Source organism: Delphinapterus leucas, chromosome 11 (assembly GCF_059928025.1).
Source record: "Delphinapterus leucas isolate spDelLeu-1000000601 "Yukka" chromosome 11, BTC_Dleu_Yukka2, whole genome shotgun sequence".
Classification (NCBI taxonomy): Eukaryota; Metazoa; Chordata; class Mammalia; order Artiodactyla; family Monodontidae; genus Delphinapterus; species Delphinapterus leucas.
Window position 1 is genome coordinate 44165413 of NC_143139.1, and position 13445 is coordinate 44178857.

Consider the following 13445-nt stretch of genomic DNA (forward strand, 5'->3'; position numbering starts at 1 on the left):
CACGGGCCCAGCCGCTCCGTGGCATGTGGGATCTTCCCAGACTGGGGCACGAACCCGTGTCCCCTGCATCGGCAGGCGGACTCTCATCCACTGTGCCACCAGGGAAGCCCTGTGTATCCTCTTTTTGCTTAAGCTTTGAGTTGGGCTTCTGTACCTTTTTAAAAATTATTTATTTATTTATTTGGCTGCACCGGGTCTTAGTTGTGGCAAGCGGGATCTTCGTTGCCGTGTGCAGTATCTTTAGTTGCAGCATGCAGGATCTTTTAGTTGCGGCATGCAGGATCTTTTAGTTGCAGCGTGCAGACTCTTAGTTGCGGCATGCGGGATCTAGTTCCTTGACTGGGGATCGAACCCAGGCCCCCTGCATTGGGAGCACGGAGCCTTAACCACTGGACCAGCGGGGAAGTCCCTGCACTTCTGTATCTTACAGCCAAAAGAATCCTGGCTCAAACAACAACAAAGAGACAGCATACAGCATTAGAAGTTTGGAGAGGGATGGTTTAAATTAGGACTAATGAAGGCGCTAGGACACTAGGATCAGAATTAATCTGAAAGCTATGGGAGCACCTGAAGGATTTTCGTTGACATAAATTTACAGGGTTTAATTTTTTATCTTGACAATTTCAGACTTACAAAGATCCCATATATCCTTCATACAGACTCCCTAAATGTTAACATTTAACCACATTTATTTTATCATTGCTATATATATACACTGATAGATGGATAAAAATTTTCTGAACTGCTTAAGAGTAAACTGTAGACTTGATGCTTTTAACCCTAAATAACTTTACTGTGTACTGTATTTCCTAAAAAGAACATTATTTTATATATTGATAGTAAGATTATGAAAATCAGGAAATTAACACTGATGTAATACTATATTTACAAACCTTTTTTCCAATTTTTCCAACTGTCCCAATAATCTCCTTTAGCAAAAGAACATTCAAGATTATGCTGAATTATGTTATGCACTGAACTGTCAAGCTTCTTTAATCGTTTAACTGAAAAAGTTACTAAATCTTTTTTGTCTTTCATAAATTTGACATTTTTAAGAATACACACCAGGTATATGAGAATGTCTCTCAATTTGGATTTGTCTGATGTTTCCTCATGATTAAATTCAGGTTTCATTTTGGGCAAAAATACCAAGGAAGTGGCATCGTGTTCTCAATGCATCATATCAGGAGCACATAATGTTGATTTGTACTGTTCCTGGTGATACTAACTTTGACCCTCTGGTTAAGTGCTGTCTGTCAGGTTTCTCTACTCTAAGAGTTATTATTTTTTCCTTTGTAATTAGTATAAATGTTGTAGGGGAGATTCTTTAAGTGTGTGTACACCTGAAGGATTTTTAAGAAATTGACATGATCAGCTTTCTGTTTTAGGCTGGCAGGTTCTGGTAGCTGTACAGAAAATATACGGGGTAGGGAAGATTAGAGAAAGTGAGACCTTTGTAGGAGTTTATTGTAAAAATGCAGATTAAGAAAAAGTATAAAGGCTCAAACCAAGACATTTCAGAGAAGGAATCAGGAATCAAGCAGTCCAGTGGTTGGGACTCTGCGCTTCTACTGCAGGGGGGCCTGGGTTCGATCCCTGGTCGGGGAACTAGGATCCCACAAGCTGGGCAGCGTGGCCAAAAAAAAAAAAATAACATAAACAAATAAAAATTTAAAAAGAAGGAATCTGAATCTATATTAGTTCAGGAAGTAATAAAAAGATGACTCTTTTGTTTCTGCCTTGGCTAAGTAGTGGTGAATTCTTATTTACCAATATAAGAATTAAAAAAAAAAAGATCTGGATGGGGTAAAAAAACAATGATCCTAGTTTTAGACATGTACAGTTTGAGATTCCAAGTAGAAATCATGAAGGTAGTAGCTGATGGGTTTTCAGAGGCCACACAGGGAAAGTATACAGAATGAAAACAGAAAATAAGGGTTGGTCTGAAGACTATAGAACCCTGGGGAGCACTGACTCTTTGCTTATTTTTTTAGTTTTTCTTTTTTCACAAGTATATATGACTATATTTTCATTTTAAAAAAATACAGCCTCTCGGGACTTCCCTGGTGGCGCAGTGGTTAAGAATCCGCCTGCCAATGCAGGGAACACGCGTTCGAGCCCTGGTCTAGGAAGATACCACATGCTGCGGAGCAACTAAGCCCATGCGCCACAACTACTGAGCCTGGGCTCTAGAGCCCGCGAGTCACAACTGCTGAAGCCCGCACACCTAGAGCCTGTGCTCTGCAACAAGAGAAGCCACCACAATGAGAAGCCCGCGCACCACAACCAAGAGTAGCCCCCGCTCACCACAACTAGAGAAAGCCCACGAGCAGCAACGAAGACCCAAGGCAGCCAAAAATAAATAAATAAATCTATATTTAAAAAAAAAAAAAAAAGAATATAGCCTCTCTTCCCACCTTCCTCTCCCCATCCATTGATTGGTGAACATTCATTCTTTCAACTGCCCTTCTTTGCTATACAGATTCTTTTTTCGGCTGTGCTGCACTACATGGGGGATCTTAGTTCCCCAAGGATCGAACCCGCGCCCCCTGCAGTGGAAGCACGGAGTCTTAACCACTGGACCTCCAAGGAAGTTGCACAGATTCACGTATGAGTAAGACAAATAAGGTTCTTTCTCTCATGTAGTTTATATTCTAGTGGTAAGAATTTCCAATCCACCAGTCTAAGCCTTGATTACAACGTATTCTGCCATTATCCTCTCATGACTGAAGTTTGCCTGACTGCCAAGTTTTCCCCTGAAACAAATCATGTTGCAGTTAACATCCCTTGTAACAAGATTTTTTGGAGCACAAGAACAAATCTCTCTCCTAGGACAGATTCCACTGAGAGGTGGAACTGCGGTACTGAATGGTGTGCCTGCTATTTGTTTTCCTAGACACTTCCATATGATACTCTGGAAAGGCCTTTTCAATTTACACTACCAACAACAGTGCATGAAAATACTTTATCAGTGACACTTAAAAAGGGGGACAAAAAGGAGCCTGCAAAAGAAGACTGAGAAAGATTGGCCAGAGATAAGAGAAAATCCTGGAGAGAAGATGGTCACAAAAGTTAAGTGAGTTGGGGGTGTAGGGAGCAGGGAGGGAAAGGGGAATGCTTGTTTCATGAGTAGAGTTTCAGCTTTGCAAGATGAAAAAGTTCCAGAGATCTGTTTCACAGCAATGTGAAAATACTTAACATTACTGAACTATATACTCTCAAAAATGGTTAAGGTGGTAAATTTTATGTTATGTGTTTTTTACCCCCCCCCACACACAAAAGCTAAGGAAGTAGAATGCTTAGAGAGAAAAGAAGTGTCAAAAACTGCAAACACAAGTCAAATTAAAAAAAGCAAAAACTGCCAGGATGTGGGACTGTGGACACCACAGCAGAAGGCGGTTCCATGGAGTTGGGTGGCACTGTGGCGAGCAGTTTCAGTGAGGCATTGGGAGTGGAAGACAGACTGCAGTGGCTCACAGTGAACAGGTGAGACAGAGAGATGGGGACTGAAGACAACCCTGTCGAAAGCTTGATTTCCAAGGAAGGAAAAGAGAGAGAACCAGCTAGAAGAGCACTGGAGGCTGAGGAAGTGGGTTGTGTAGGGGTGTTTTTCCTTATGATGAGAAAGGTTTGAGGATGTTTATGTACTGAGAGGAAAGCACTAGTGAAGAAGGAAAAGTAAAGATGGGAGAGAATCTGGTCACTGGGGAAAAGGTAGGAAGGGGATCCGGAATTATGTTAAACAGGAAGAGGGACACACTTAAAGCAGGAAAAAAGAAAGGATGGTACCAAAAGAGGCCCAGATAGTTTTTCAAAAATCACACCCGTAAACTTTTAAAATTCAGATAATCACTTATTCATTTAAGTGAACAGTGAAGGTATAGTTATGCTTAATTATGGTAATGTAAGCCCATCTGATGGAATAGCATATTTATTTTTATTTATTTATTTATATTTATTTTTTTTTGCGGTACGCGGGCCTCTCACTGCTGCGGCCTCTCCCGTTGCAGAGCACAGGCTCCGGACGCGCAGGCTCAGCGGCCATGGCTCACGGGCCCAGCCGCTCCACGGCATGTGGGATCTTCCCGGACCGGGACATGACCCCGTGTCCCCTACATCGGCAGGCGGGCTCTCAACCACTGCGCCACCAGGGAAGCCCAGCATATCTATTTTTAAATGATGCTTATGAGGAATATACAGTAACATGATACAATAATAGATGAAAAGAGTAGGACACAAATTTGAATACAGATCTGTTTAAAAACGTATATATTGGGCTTCCCTGGTGGCGCAGTGGTTGAGAGCCCGCCTGCCGATGCAGGGGACACCGGTTCGTGCCCCAGTCCGGGAAGATCCCACATGCCGCGAAGCGGCTGGGCCCGTGAGCCATGGCCGCTGAGCCTGCGCGTCCAGAGGCTGTGCTCCGCAGCGGGAGAGGCCGCAGCAGTGAGAGGCCCATGTACCGCAAAAACAAAACAAAACAAAAACGTATATATTTACAAATAATCCATGTACAAAGAGACCAGAAAGAATTATCACAATAACAATTGTTTTATTTAGGTGTAGAACTAAGAATAATGTTTTTCTTCTATTTTTAACTATCAAACGTTTTATTGAGCATACATTTTTTTTGTCATAATTCAACTTTAAACAGTCTTCCACAAATATGGAAAAATATTTTTTTCAATTTAGAAATTACTTAAGAGTAAAAAGTATAGGAATGTTTTTACTTTTGAAGTTCAGGAATAAAAGGTGACAGAATTTGATCTCACCCAGAAGTTTTCCCTATTGACTTAATTCAGACAGTCTTATTTTTGCATTGAGAGTTAGAATGGGCCATAAGAGACCATCTAGTTTAACATCCCAGGGCTGGAATCCTCTCCACAGTACCCAACAGTCATTCACCCTGTGCTTTGACAGTCCAGGGAAAGGCCAAGATAGGGTGCAGCAGGAGCACAGATGAGAAATATCTAGCCTAAACTCAAATCTCCCATAGCATTCTAGAATGCCTATGTCCCTCTAAAACAGGGTACCCAGAGCTTCACCTGTGGACTGACCAATATGAACACAATGGGACTATTAGCACCTTTCCTCTCTACTTCAATTAATGCAAACTGACACTGGTTAGTGCTGTTCTGGATGATAGCTACCACCACTCTCATAGTCAAGACAAACACACAGAGTTGGGATGAAAGGAAGGCACAAGAGAAAGAGTCAAGAATAGGTGCTACCTGAGACAGCCTCTACATGATAGCAAAAATATCACCAAATATCCATAATTCACCTGTTGAACTGCTAACTTTACAATATCTACCCCAAATAAACAAATTGTAATCTGGTTTCTCTACAATAGCTATTAAATCAATCAGAGGAAAAAAATTATTGCTGCCTTAAAATGAGCCAGGTATGAAGTCTTCCAAGATACACTAAGAGAAAAAAACTACAGTATATAATAGTATATGTAAATGTGCCACCATGATGTGCCACATAAAAGTGCCAAAAATAATATGTATGTGACTATGCTTTCATATGCATGGAACTCTCCACAAGGATACATAAGAAACTGCCAACAGTGGTTGCTTCTCAGGAAGGGTCATTAAGGGACAGGAACAGGGGGAAAATTTTAATTTCCTCAGTTATCCCTTTGTACCTTTGAAAAAGATTTTCTCTGTGTGTTCACTCAATATTCAAATAAAGAAATAAATTTATAATTATCCTAAATTGTGAAAGTGTCAACATTAAGATTAAATCAAAAAATATGTCCAAAATACTCAATGTCACATATACTATGTATGTCATTTATGTCATATAACATATACAGCATATACATATAACATGTAATATACTATAGCAAGGTCTGGAAAAAATGTACTCTTGCAAGTAAAAGTTAATCAAGGTGAATCATAACAAAAAACCAATGTCCTAAAAAAGCATATATATATATATATATATATATATATATATATATATATATATATATATATATTGGGCCCAGCCGCTCCGTGGCATGTGGGATCTTTCCGGACCGGGGCACAAACCCGTGTCCCCTGCATCGGCAGGCGGACTCTCAACCACTGCGCCACCAGGGAAGCCCCTAAAAAAAGTGTATTTTTTTACCTTTTACCTAGCAATCCTAATTCCAGTAACTTAGCCTAAGGAAATAATTACACAAGTGTACAAAACAATATACTAAGTTGTTTATCTAAACATTGTTTATAATAGCAAAAAAAAATCAGAAATGACACAAATATCCAGTATAATTCCTTACATCCATAAAATGGGATACAATGTAGCATTAATATAACTTAGATATATTTGCTTTTATTAATATTTATTTATTTAGATTTTTAAATTTATTCATTACTTATATATAAGTAAAATAACACATACATATTATATATACTATAGTGCCATGTTTGTTAAAAAATTTTATGTGTGTACACACTTATATTGGAGAGCATCTAGAAGGATATATATTAGAGAAGCTGTCTCTAAGTGTAGAATTTTAGTACATTTATTTTATTTATTTTTTGCGGTACGCGGGCCTCTCACTGCTGCGGCCTCTTCCGTTGCGGAGCACAGGCTGCGGACGCGCAGGCTCAGTGGCCATGGCTCACAGGCCCAGCCGCTCCGCGGCATGTGGGATCTTGCCGTACCGGGTAACGAACCCGTGTCCCCTGCATCGGCAGGCGGACTCTCAACCACTGCGCCACCAGGGAAGCCCTATCAGTACTTTTAATTTCACTCACTGTTTTTTGTTCTTTTTAATTTTATTTATTTATTTTTGACTGCGTTGGGTCTTCATTGCTGTGCGCAGCCTTTCTCTAGGTGTGGCGAGCGGGGGCTATTCTTTGTTGCAGAGCACCGGCACGGGCTCTACGCACTCAGGCTTCAGTAGCTGTGGCGCACGGGCTTAGCTGCTTTGCTGCATGTGGGATCTTCCCGCACCGGGGCTTGAACCCGTGTCCCCTACACTGGCAGGCAGGTTTTTAACCACTTTGCCACCAGGGAAATCCCTCACAGTTTTGCTCTTAGCTTTTCCTCCTCTTTTATTTTTTTTTTAAACAGTGATCATGTTTTACTTATATGATTAAATAATAATTAAATCAATATTTATTATTTCTATATGCTAGCCACAATTCTAAGCATTTCTCGTATATTAACTCAACTAATTATTAAAATAACTCTATGAGTTACTCTGTGTGAGGTCGGCATTACCATGATCCACATTTTACAGATGAAAAACAGATGCAGAAAGGTTAAAAAGCTTCTTCAAAATCATATAGCTAACAGGTGGTGGAGACAGATTCCAACCCAGGCAGACTGGCCCCAGAGCTCAAGCCTTTAACTGCAGTGCTAAACTGCCTCTCAAACTGAAAAATGCAAGCTGCAAAAATAGTATGGTCCCATTTTGTACGGTATGGTCCCATTTTTATAAAAACTGTTTTTTTAAAGTGGTATATGTAGCGTATACATTTTAAAAATCTAGATGCTGAGATTATACTTTTGATCTACGTTACATATTTCTGCAAGATTTAATTATTTTAAAAAATCAGTTACTTTAGAGCAAGGGGCAAAAATTAAAACAGTACCCTTTTCTCCCTTGTTGCTATGGGGCAATGCAGAAAGCAGGCTGAGAGCCTGTATTGTATAGCTTCACTGTGCTTTCATTTTAAAACAGTGCTAACAATGTTATCTTAAGGGGGAATACAAATTCTGAAAAGTTATCATAATGGGGTCTCAGGGGATCCTACATCGCCAAAAGAAACAGCAGAGAACTTCCCCAAAGAAACAGCCTCAGTTGGTGCAGAGATGGCCAGAGGGTGTGGGAAGCCACCAGCCAGGCTTAGGAGTTGCAAAGTTCCTACTATAAAGTCAAGGTTTACAAAACTCTGCAAAGATGCTGGGCATTGTTCTTTCTAAATAGAAACCTCCACTTTATGTGCTTGGAGATGCTCCTGTTTTATCTACCCTCCTATAACTATATCCTTTCAGAGGTGTGGCCTCGAGAATTAAGGGGAAATTTAGATTTCGATTCTGATTACGGCATTTCCTATTTGTCATCTATGGGAAACAAATGTTGAAGTGGTTATACACAATCTTGGAATCTAGCTCCTTGCCTCGTCTTGCCCTGCCCCTAAGTAGACAGTCAAGCTGACAGGCTAGGCTCCTTGACTATTCCTTCTACCCTCGGGGACTCTCAACACTGCTGTCGGGCTGTCACTGGGGTGGGTTATCATTTCAAGGGGGATGCAGTACAAGAACTCAACTGCTCACTGCCCTAGGGACAGAAGCCTTAATAAAACCGAAACCACGGGGACCTCAAGAGTCACAGCCAGTGACCACATCCACTGGAAGCACAGTTTCCTAGATCTTCTCCTTGAGTTATGGAATAGGAAAAGGCCTTGGAAGGTATTACTCAAGTTGGGGAGCTGAACTAAAGTAGCACTGAGGTGTCCCTTTAGACTTATAGGAGTTCTGCCAAATTCCCTGATTTGAACATCCTGAACCCAAACCGAAAACTGCATTCCCAACAGGCCAGAACCAAACCAGGTAATTACGTTGCTATACTTCCTCACTGTTACACTGGGATGTCTCTCTATATTCCTGGTCAGCATTATTATAAAAATGTGAGAACTTTATTAGACCCCTTCCTATACCCTTTTAACTTACTGTTGCAGTTGTTTTCACTGTTCTACCCCTAGAGAGAGCTAGGAATTCAAAACAGATTGTTTCTGGGCTTCCCTGGTGGTACAGTGGTTAAGAATACGCCTGTCAATGCAGGGGACACGGGTTCCAGCCCTGGTCCGGGAAGATCCCACATGCCGCGGAGCAACTAAGCCCGTGAGCCACAACTACTAAGCCTGCGCTCTAGAGCCCACAAGCCACAACTATTGAGCCCACATGGCACAACTACTGAAGCCCGTGTGCCTAGAGCCCGCGCTCCGCAACAAGAGAAGCCACCACAATGAGAAGCCCGTGCACTGCAACGAAGAGTAGCCCCCACTCGCTGCAACTAGAGAAAGCCCACGTGCAGCAACAAAGACCCAATGCAGCGAAAAATAAATAAATTTTAAAAAACAGATTGTTTCTAACAGAGCCTGAACATTTATCCTCCCTTATTCAGGGTTTCTTGAACCCATGTACAGGTGTACAAACCATGCACATTCACACACACACACACACACACACACACACACACACAGACGCACACACACGAAGAGAAACGTTACAGCAACCACTCCAACCCATTTAGAGTAACTGGGCATGCTGTCACCAATTCGTGGCAAAAGCATACAGGTAAAAGCCAAGTATATGTGCTGTAGTCTCCTTCTAATTCTCTCTCCTCCATGCCCTAAATACAGCAAAGGTGCAGAGAGCTGAGGATTCAGCCCAATTACTACAAATCACCAGACACATAGGAAAAGGGCCCCATAACCTGCCCCAGTGTAATGAAACAGGTGACTCCTAGGAATTTCACCCTAGTGAAGAAAGTAGGTGGTGGAGGGTGTCTCACAGGTGTCCCTAAAACATTTCATCTTATCTCCCTGTCTCCCAATAAAGAAATAGATCTGGAAAAAAAGAAAACTGAGTTGAGAATCTAGAAACCTGAGTCCTAGTTCTAGCTATATTACCGACCAATGTGTAGCCTTGGGCAAGTTACTTAACCTCTCTGGGCCTCAGTTCCCTTTACTCCACATGAAATGAAACATCTGAAACTACATAAATTCTACGTAAGTACAAGAATAGGCTAAATTAGGGGATAATTATATTATAAAAGGTGCCCTGGCTTTATGAGAGCAAAGTCTGGCCTTGCTCTCTTTTGGCAACCCTCTTCACTTTCTAAGTGAAATAAGTGGTCTTTTTCATTTAAGCAGTAGAATCCTTAGAGTGAAGTTACTCCCCCTCTTAGAGAACTGAGCTCTTAGGAACTCAGGTTCCTCATTGCCTCTAAAGTCCCATTTACTTCCAGAATGCTGTGATCCAGACTAGATTTAGCACAGGAGATTTTTAAAGTTAGGCTTCTTCAGCACGTTTTAATTGGTTCAATTTAAAAAAGAATCCAGAGGGCACACAATTCTTCCAGAACTCCCAACTAACAACTCTAACACCTAAAGTGAGGCTTACCAGGCCTCAAAGACCAGCAAGGACCTCCCACTGGATCACCAGCACCAAGCACTATTTGTGTGGTTACCCCAAACCTCATCTTCATCCTATATACACAGCCCCCTTGCCAGTATAGACATGTAAAAGAAACAGAAAACACAATCCTTGTCCTCAAACTAAGGTGCAGGCTTGAGCCCAATGGCTGAGTATACAGGATATAAAACACATAAAAAGAGTAAAATTTACTAAGCAATTTACCAACAAATAAAAGTTAATAGTTCACGTAAGACATAAGTATGCAAAGAAGAACAGATTGATGTGGGTTAATCACAGAAAGTTTTATACATAAAAGAGTTTTGAGAATCAGGCTTTCAAGAGCAGAAGGAACCCGGATTGGCAGAGAAGAGGGTTCTAGCCCAGAATGGGATTCTGAATCAAGGCTCTTTACCTTCCAAGTGTTGGGGGCAGGTTCCCTGTTCACAAGGCTCCAACCCCCTGATGCTTCCACTCAGTGCCACTCAGGAGACATTCCCAGTAACCCATCTTGTTGGCTATTCTCCGACTGAGTCTTCCTTCCTAGGGACAAGCTCCATTGCCAAGGGGATGGATGTGATGTCACAATCAGGAGCACTCTATTAATAGGAACAAGGAAGAAAAAGGTGAGTCAGGAGAACTACCTGCACTTGGCAGTGAAACTAGACAGACTGGGATCTGGTGGTTGGTTGAGGAGGACGAGACAACTCCACTAAGAACTATAGGTTTCAAGGCTAGGCATCCAGGCTACCCTCTAAGGAGTGAGATCATCAGCTAAGGAATCACACGCACAGACCAGGTGATTCAAACATAGCTGAGAGGGGGAGAGAAAGGGACAAGAAGAAAGGTAGGGAAGAGGAGCTGTTTGAGATAGAAAAAGGTTCTTTTATTCAGTGCATACAACTAAAAGTAATGTCAATGAGTCTAAATCTGTGGCTATACAATGCAGAGAGCCATGACAGCTTACACGTACAGTATGATGCTTTAATGTTTCCAGAGTGCTTTCACAAAAATTATTTCATATAAAAAGAATTCTGTCCTACTCTCCACTTGGAAAATACTGTTTCATAAGAAGATGCTCAAGAATGTTGGTACAGGTGCAATTCTACTTCCAAGTCCAGAAATATTCCTGAGGGGATCAGGCTTTAAAAAAAAAAATGAAGAGGCAGTGAATCAGGAAATTATTCTAGGGTAGGAAACTGGAAAGACTAGAGGTAGCAGTATGATTAAGCTGACCAGACTCTCATTACTAAAAGGATGAAACTAAGTAGAAGGAGACAAGGCTTCAGACGCAGAATAGAAACTATTCAAATTCCTTTCCTTACCTTCACATCTATCAATGTTAACAGCTATGTTAGAAAGGATGACGATTTTTAGTCATAAAACAGAGACCATTTCATCCTGAGTCTGGTATACGTGCTCATTAGTTTACTACGTTCATCAGCCATAACACATTAGTATGGTATTTTAAAACTAATCAGAGGAAAAAAAAAAAAAAACTAATCAGAGGATAAAAGTGCAAGGCCAGATCCACTTTCTCTTCCCTGTAGTTGGAGGTGGGGGGAAGTTGATCTGTCTCTCCCATCCATAATACAGAGGAGGGTATAATGCTTCTTCCATTTTGACCACAGCAACAGCCTGGCACAAGCACCTGCATGTCAAGAAATGCTTCCAGGAGCCAGTGCTGTTGGCTATGTTCAGTCTTCCAGTGACAAGTTTCAGACTCAGAAAGCAAACAGTTATCTAGCCTGGGAAAACCAATCGTCCTTCAGTGCTCCCTTTACCAGAACAAAACAGGATTTTTCAACTGAGAGGAGGACCAGGAGTCAGGAGACTTGGGTTCTGGTCCCAGTTCTACCAACTGTATGGCTTTTAACAAGCCATGTATCCCTTCTGTAATTTTCAATTTCTTCACCTGTCAAGTAAGGAAAATGATAACTGCCTTATCGACCTTACATATTGTCCAGGAAAAGCAAATGACATAATAAATGTGAAAGCATACTGAATACCGCTATTCATAGGTAAGGTATTTGTAGTAACAGACTGCAAAATAAATTTAGAGTACTGAGGGCCCATGAGGAAATGCTTGAAAGAAGCCTGTTCTTTCTTTCCCATTACTGGGAACCAGGCACAGCCACAAAGCCAGCTGGACACACAGGGCAGTAACATTATTGCATCACTCCGATTCCCCGCCATTCCTATCTGGGGACAACTATCAGCCTGCAACATTGTCAGCTTCTTGCTCTATTGTCAGACTAAAACCACCTGTATAGGAAGGGATTAGACTATCACTACCACAGCCCAGTCCCCAAGAACGGTGATTCAGTGGTCTCTAACAGCCACATTTGCTACTAGGTAGAATGAAGTCAGTTTCTGAATGGAGATGTCTGTCAGTCCCTCAGGCAAAACACCCTCACCCCTCTCAGCTTTCTGCTCCTTCTCCGGCCCCCTACTTCCCAATCCTCAATTTCCTCTGCGTTCTGGTTTGGAGAAGGCTTTCCGGTGTGTGAAGTGTGTGAAGAGGGACTGGCAATCCAGGGCAGGGATGTAAGGAATGTGAGATTCCTTCATGGAGGGGTGGGAGGGAGAGGGGGGAAGGAATGGAGGAGGAAGACAAGGCTGTCAAAGACAAGGCATGGGAGAGGAGCCAAGCTATGGCGCTTCGAGGGCGGGGGTTCAGGTTCCGACGCCCCTGCCCACACTGACCCCCAGTATGTTCCCTGCCTCCCCTTCCGGCCCGTCAATCATTGCCCATTTAAACACCACGTGGTTCCCCCAATTCGACCCCCTCCCTGTCCTCCAGCCAGCCCAGGCCCCCTCCCGCACTTCCTAAGGCTCCCCCACTCCAATGGACCTCCCCAACAACCCACCCATCAGCGCCCCTGTATCACCTCTAGACTCCTCCCTATTACTGCTCCCTTCCTCCATTTTTCATCTTTACTCCCATCCCTCCTCCTGACCTCCAATAGCTCGAACCCCCGTCCCAACCCCCCTGGGACCTTGCCCCCTCCCCTCCCACACCCTCTTTTAGGTGGGAGCTCGCGCAGGCGCCGTACGCACCGCCCTGGAAGCGGTCTGGACTCTCCGTACCCAGGCCTGGCTGGAGCTGAGGCCGCAGCGGCCAAGGGATAGCCAGGGTGCCGGGTCCCAGCTTTTCCTGGGAGGGGAAGGGGAAGGGGAAGAAGACGAGAGCTGGTTCCGACCACTCTTCGCGGTGTGGGACAGATCCCTTGCCCCGCCCACCGCTGCTACGCAACCTAGCGGAAGCTCGTCACCAAACTCCGCCTCTTTGTTTAACTCAGCCC

General features: G+C 42.8%; 1 protein-coding gene across 3 annotated transcripts in view; it reads right to left on the bottom strand.

Moving 5' to 3' along the window:
- RNF41 (ring finger protein 41) overlaps nucleotides 1-13443 on the bottom strand; it is a 27459-nt gene extending 14016 nt beyond the window's left edge. Inside the window, exons 1-2 of one of the 3 annotated variants that reach the window (XM_089920862.1) lie at nucleotides 13231-13443; nucleotides 10556-10739 (exon numbers count right to left, since the gene is read on the bottom strand). The gene's annotated coding sequence lies outside the window, so the exon portion shown is untranslated. Of the gene's footprint in view, nucleotides 1-10555; nucleotides 10740-13200 lie in introns of all 3 variants that reach the window. The other 2 variants (XM_022571855.3, XM_022571854.3) reach the window with 2 other exon arrangements.
- Nucleotides 13444-13445: the final 2 nt, after the last annotated feature.